This window comes from Onychomys torridus, chromosome 2, assembly GCF_903995425.1.
Source record: "Onychomys torridus chromosome 2, mOncTor1.1, whole genome shotgun sequence".
NCBI classification, from domain to species: domain Eukaryota; kingdom Metazoa; phylum Chordata; class Mammalia; order Rodentia; family Cricetidae; genus Onychomys; species Onychomys torridus.
The window spans coordinates 4,716,956-4,724,101 of record NC_050444.1 but is presented as its reverse complement, the minus strand read 5'-3'; the positions used below and the strand labels follow the sequence as shown (position 1 = coordinate 4,724,101).

Below are 7,146 nucleotides of genomic sequence, written 5' to 3'. Positions count from 1 at the left end.
AAGAGGTTTCTGTAGCAGTCTAGTCATCTTTGTTTTACATCTAGTATCCTCCTATGAGTGAGTACATACCATGTTTGTCCTTCTGAGTCTAGGTTACCTCACTCAGGATGATTTTTTCTAGATCCATCCATTTGCCTGCAAACCTCATGATGTCATTATTTTTCTCTTCTGAGTAGTACTCCATTGTGTATATGTACCATATTTTCTTTATCCATTCTTCAGTTGAAGGGCATCTAGGTTGTTTCCAGGTTCTGGCTATTACAAACAATGCTGATATGAACATAGCTGAGCAAATGCCCTTGTGGTATGATTGAGCATTCCTTGGGTATATGCCCAAGAGTTCTACAGCTGGATCTTGGTGAAGATGGATTCCTAATTTTCTAAGGAAGCACCATATTGATTTCCAAAGTGGCTGTACAAGCTTGCATTCCCACCAGCAGTAGAAGAGAGTTCCCCTTGTTGCACATCCTCTCCAGCATAAGCTGTCTTCTGTGTTTTTGATCTTAGCCACTCTGACAGGGGTAAGGTGGTATCTCAGAGTCATTTTGATTTGCATTTCCCAGATAATTAGGGATGTTGAGAATTCTCTGTTTAGTTCCATAGCCCATTTCTTAATTGGACTGTTGGGCATTTTGATGTCAAATTTCTTGAGTTCTTGATATATTCTGGATATCATCCCTCTGTCAGATGTGTGGTTGGTGAAGACCTTTTCCCATTCTGTAGGCTGTTGCTTTGTCTTGTTGACCATGTCCTTTGCTCTACAAAAGCTTCTCAGTTTCAACAGGTCCCATTAATTGATTGTTTCTCTCAGTGTCTGTGCTACTGGTATTATATTTAGAAAGTGATCTCTGGTGCCAATGCATTCAAGAGTACTTCCTACTTTCTCTACTATCAGGTTCAGAGTAGCTGGATTTATGTTGAGGTCTTTGATCCACTTGGATTTAAATTTTGTGCACGGTGACAGATATGGATCTATTTGCAGCCTTCTGCACATTGACATCCAGTTATGCCAGCACCATTTGTTGAAGATGCTTTCTTTTTTTCCCATTGTACAGTTTTGGCTTCTTTGTCAAAAAATTATATGTTCATGGGTGTGCAGGTTAATGTCAGGGTCTTCAATTTGATTCCATTGGTCAACATGTCAGTTTTTATGGCAGTACCAAGCTGTTTTCATTACAGTAGCTCTATAGTAGAGCTTGAGGTCAGGGATTGTGATGCCTCCAGAGGTTGTTTTATTGTACAGGATTCTTTTGGCTATCCTGGTTTTTTTGTTTCTCCATATGAAGTTGAGTATTATTCTTTCCAGGTCTGTGAAGAATTGTGTTGGTAATTTGATGGGGGTTGCGTTGAGTCTGTAGATTGTTTTTGGTAAGATCACCATTTTTACTATGTTAACCCTGCCTATCCATGAGCATGGGAGATCTTTCCATTTGCTGACATCTTCTTCAATTTCTTTTTTTAGGGACTTAAAGTTCTTGTCATATAGGTCCTTCACATGCTTAGTTAGAGTAACCCCAAGATATTTTATATCATTTGTGGATATTGTAAAGGGTGATGTATCTCTGATTTCCTTCTCAGCCTATTTGTCTATTGTATATAGGAGGGCTACTGATATTTTGAGTTGATCTTGTATCCTGCTATGTTGCTGAAGGTTTTTATTAGCTGTATCAGCTCCTTGGTTGAATTTTTGGGGTCACTCATGTATACTATCATGTCATCTGCAAATAGGGAAAGCTTGACTTCTTCCTTTGCAATTTGTATCCCATTAATCTCCTTATGTTGTCTTATAGCTCTGGCTACAACTTCAAGTACTATATTGAATAAGTATGGGGAGAGGGGACAGCCTTGCCTTGTTCCTGATTTTAGTGGTATTGCTTTGAGTTTCTCTCCATTTAATTTGATGTTGGCTGTTGGCTTGCTGTAGATTGCGTTTATTATGTTTAGGTATGTTCCTTGCATTCCTGATCACTCCAAGACCTTTATCATGAAAGAGTGTTGGATTTTGTCAAATGCCTTTTCTGCATCTAGTGAGATGATCATGTGGTTTTTTTCTTTGGGTTTGTTTATATGGTGTATTACATTGATGGACTTTTGTAGGTTGAACCACGTTTGCATCCCTGGATGTAGCCTACTTGATCATGGTGTATAATTGTTTTGATGTGTCCTTGGAGTCAGTTTGCCAGAATTTTATTGAGTATTTTTGCATCAATGTTCAACTCCAGGGAGGCTACCTAGAAAACAGGACCCTAGAAAAGACACAGGGGTCACCAAATGACAGAAAAATGGATGAGATCTACATGAACAACCTGAACAACAGTGGGAGTAATGAAGGGCAAGATTTGAGGGAAAGAAAGCTTAGGGGAGCAGGAGATCCCAGCTGGATCAAGAACAGAAAAGGAGAATGAGGAATAACAGACCATGATAAATGAAGACCACATGAGAACAGGAATAGGCAGAGTGCTGGAGAGGTCCCCAGAAATCCACAATGATACATCCTCTGTAGACTGCTGGCAATGGTCGAGAGAAAGCCTGATCTGACCTAGTCTGGTGATCAGATGGCCAAACACCCTAACAGTTGTGTTGGAACTCTCATTCAATAACTGATGGAAGTGGATGCAGAGATCCTCAGCCAGGTCCCAGGTGGAGCTCCAGGTGTCCAACTGTCGAGAAAGAGGAGGGACTGCAAGAGGGTGAATTGTTGAAAGCAAGATTGCAAAAAGCACAGGGACAAATAGCCAAACAGATGGAAGCACATGAATTATGAGCCAATAGCTGTGGAGCCCCCAGCTGGATCAGGCCCTCTGGATAAGTGAGACAATTGAATAGCTTGAACTGTTTGGGAGGCATCCAGGCTGTGGGACCGGGACCTGTCCTTTGTGCATGAGCTGGTTGTTTGAAACCTTGGTCTTACACAGGGACACTTAGCTCAGCCTGAAGGAGGGACTGGAGCTGCCTGTACTGAATTCACCAGGTTTAAATGAATCCCCAGTAGAGTCTTGGCCCTGGAGGAGATGGGATTGGAGGGGAGGGGATAAGGCGGAGGTGGGGGTGGGAGCGGGAGGGGGAGGACAGGGGAACCCATGGCTGATATGTAAAATTAAAACACAAATATAATAATAATAATTAATAAAAGCAAAAAAAGAGGTTTCTGGGCTACATGCTGTGTTGATAGAACTACTTCTGATAGTTGATGGTACACATGGCTCCAGACCTAGAGCTGGTGGTAAACTGTACTACTGCCATGTAGGGAAGCTGAGGTGGGTGGAGCCAGCAGCCACAGCACTGTTTCAGTCTTAGAATGCTGCAGTTTAAAGCAATAGGTTTGTCACTAGAAGTCCAATGTGCTATCCATTGTGCCACAGAGGAGCCCCCAACTGGATCAGGCCCTCTGCATAAGTGAGACAATTGAATAGCTTCAACTGTTTGGGAGGCATCCAGGCTGTGGGACCAGGACCTCTCCTTAGTGCATGAGCTGGCTATTTGGAACCTTGGGCTTACACAGGGACACTTTGCTCAGCCTGGAAGGAGGGACTGGAGCTGCCTGTACTGAATCCACCAGGTTTAAATGGATCCCCAGGGGTATCTTGGTCCTGGAGGACATAGGAATGGAAGGGAGGGACTGGGGGGAAGGTGGAGTTGGGGGCGGGAGGGGGGAGGACAGGGGAACCCATGGCTGTTGTATAAAATTAAAACACATAATAATAATAATAATAATAATAATAAGAAGAAGAAGAAGAAGAAGAAGAAGAAGAAGAAGAAGAAGAAATAAAGCAATAGCTTCACAATAAGACAAATTGAGATGAAATAGTTTACAATGTGTGTAAAAATCTATGTAGGTTGGAAGAGAAAGAAAAAGGAATATATACAGTTATATAATGAATATAGTTTTTTAAAAATAAACTCTTTAAAGAGACAATAAAGGTGGTATAAAAATAAGCCATGTAAAGATGGATATTACACAGAGAAATAGAATCTGGATTGTATTGTCTTTGGGATTTTTAACTGCAGACAAAAACATTTGATTGTAAAAGCTGTTGAGTTAAACACATAAATAAATTTTAAAGGTACCTTCACTTCAAAATTTGGGTATAAGGATATGTTGCTTTGTCCCAAAAGAGGCTCTTCTTTTGTTTCCACAGAAAGCAAGAGGCTATGGATTTGTTCTAGATTAAGATACATCAGGTTTGACCAAGCAAGACCCCCTGAATGGTCTCCAATGACACCGTGGCCCAGATGATCCAACATCCAAAACAATTTGAAGGCAACTGGCTCAGACAACACATCCTCATGGACTACTCCATAAGCCTAAAATTTTCTTTGTGTTCCCATAAGATACAGTGCTCCCCTCCAGCAGGAAGTAGTAAAAGAAGCTACACCCAAATTCCCAAATATACCACTCCTTCCAGGCATATTGCTAAAAAAAAAAAAAAAAGGTTAAGAGATTCTTGTGTCCCAAATCAGAAGAGCCCACTGGTGTGAAACAGAAAAACCAATATTTTTATTTAAAACAGGTTGATTATAAATACAATCTCTTTCTAAAAAATAAAAGGGAATAATTTAGATATGATAGGATGAAAGGGTAGAATAATGAACCTACTTTTAAAGAGCAACAACTTGTTTGAAATGTTTTACATTGGTATCGATTTTAGTTTACTGATACAAACTTAAAGTTAATTTTGTTATACTGTGTGTATATTTCTACTCTTATTTAAGATATTGTGTTTGTACAGATCATTTACAATTGTAATGAATAATTAAGAAATAGATTAATAATTAGCCATCTATGATAACCATACTCGTAGCCATGTTAGTTAAGTCTTCTAGGTATACATAGAGATATTTCAGATAGATAGGTAATCTTCACATACTTTAAAGACCTACAGAATATGGAATTTAAAATGTTTTAAAATTTTAGACTTTCTGGACAGTGGAACATGTCTGCTCATGGAAGCACCAATTTACTTCAGAGAGGAAGATAGGCATCAAAGACACTCCATATAGAGTTTATCTTCACCTTGACAAAAATAACCATTTGGGCAAGAAACTGTTCTTGCCTGGACTGCTTCATCAACTGGACATGCAGGATCCATAAGAAGGTGACCACTGAACTTTGCTTGGCGAAATGGTCCTTCAGATTCCTGCTTTACAGAGGAAACTGCCTGACATTCTACAGGACACAGAGAGGAATGACTGAGAGACTCTAGCCCTGTGGGCTGAAGACAGATGCCCCAACTTTACAAAGGAACATTGGATGACTGTCCAGGCTGCCAGCTGTCTCTGTCTATTTTTGCAAGACTCCCAAAAGTTGCTTGCATCCTTCTCCTGTTTCTCAAGTAATATTATATCCTTTTGAGGTCTTTGATGTAGTTGAAGCTAGATAGTTACAATTTTCCTTAGTTATGATAAAAGATAAGTTAGATATAAAACCTTAGATTCACAAATATAAGATAGATAGGATATCTTCTTTAATTTTTCCAAATAAACTAGTTATTATAAATAGACTAGGTATTATAACTGTAATTCTTGCTTTATAGTTGTTTTGTTATCTGTAATTTTACTATGTGAAAGTTAAAACCTTCCTTTTTGAAAAAAAGAAAAGGGGAAGTGCTGTGGGATGTTTCGTATGTTACGTGTGCTGCTCTGATTGGATAATAAATAAACACTGACTGGCCAGTAGCCAGTTAGGAAGTATAGGTGGGACAAAGAGAAGAGAATTGGGGGAAGTGGAAGGCTGAGGTGGAGAGACTGTCAACCACCACAATGACAAGAAAGATGTAAGGTAACAGTAAACCACAAGCCATGTGGCAACTTATAGACTAATAGAAATGGGTTAATTTAAGATATAAGAACAGGCGCGCCGGGCAGTGGTGGTGCACGCCTTTAATCCCAGCACTTGGGAGGCAGAGGCAGGTGGATCTCTGTGAGTTGGAGGCCAGCCTGGGCTACCAAGTGATTCCCAGGAAAGGCGCAAAGCTACACAGAGAAACCCTGTCTCGAAACTCCCCCCCCCAAAAAAAAAAGAACAAGCACATTACATCTCGTCTTCTCTGTCTTGGGCTTCGGTTCCAGTGACATGGCTAAATGCACCAAGAAGGTCGGGATCTTTGGGAAATACGGGACCCACCATGGTGCCTCCCTCTGGAAAATGGTGAAGAAAATTGAAATCAACCAGCATGCCAAGTACACCTGCTCCTTCTGTGGCAAGACCAAGATGAAGAGACAAGCCATTGGCATCTGGCTGTAGCTAGAGTTTTCCTGCCTGGCCCACAGACAGGACAAATCTCTCTCACCCGCTAGGCCCATAGACACTCAGACTCAACCAAGTAAACACACAGAAACTTATATTGCTTACAAACTGTATGGCTGTGGCAGACTTCTTGCTATTTAGTTCTTATATCTTAAATTAACCCATTTCTCTTAGTCTATAAATTGCCACATGGTTTGTGGCTTACCAGTACATTACATCTTCCTTGTCATGTCGGCAGCTGGCAGTGTCTACCTCCCAGCCTTCCATTTCCCACAATTCTCCTCCTCCTTGTTCCACCTACCCTATCGTTCCTGCCTGGCTACTGGCCAATTAGCACTTTATTTATTTTAACCAATCAGAGCAACACATTTGACATACAGAACATCCCACAGCATCTGGCACTGTGTTCTTGCATGAAAACAGTGTCTGGTGGGGCCTGGACCTACAACATGACTTCTGCTGAAGTCTGCCATCAGAAGACTGAAGGAACTGAAAAACCAGTAGAAGCATGCCTTTTGAGATCTGCCTGCACTCTAATAAATGGGTTAATTAAAAAAAAAAAAAGATATACAAACAGCTAGCAAGAAGCCTGAGCCATTAGGCCAAACAGTTTAAATAATATAAGCATCTGTGTGTTTACTTTGTAAGTGGGCTGTCAGACTGCTGGGCTTTGTGGGACCTGGAGAGAAAACTCCAGTTATAGTCTATCCTGTCTCTGATTCCTCCATCACTACTCTTGCATCCATGCATCTTCAGATCCTACCCTCATCTGGAGCTGGACTCCAGCACTTCTGATGTGTGAGGGGAAGGAATACATCTCCAACACCCCTTCCCCTGGCCTTTACACTCAGTTTTCCCAAATGTAGTTTCTATTTTGACTTCTTTATATACTTTTTACT

General features: G+C 40.8%; 1 pseudogene; it reads left to right on the top strand.

Moving 5' to 3' along the window:
- Positions 1–6,073: 6,073 nt before the first annotated feature.
- On the top strand, positions 6,074–6,751 carry LOC118577129 (annotated as a pseudogene).
- Positions 6,752–7,146: the final 395 nt, after the last annotated feature.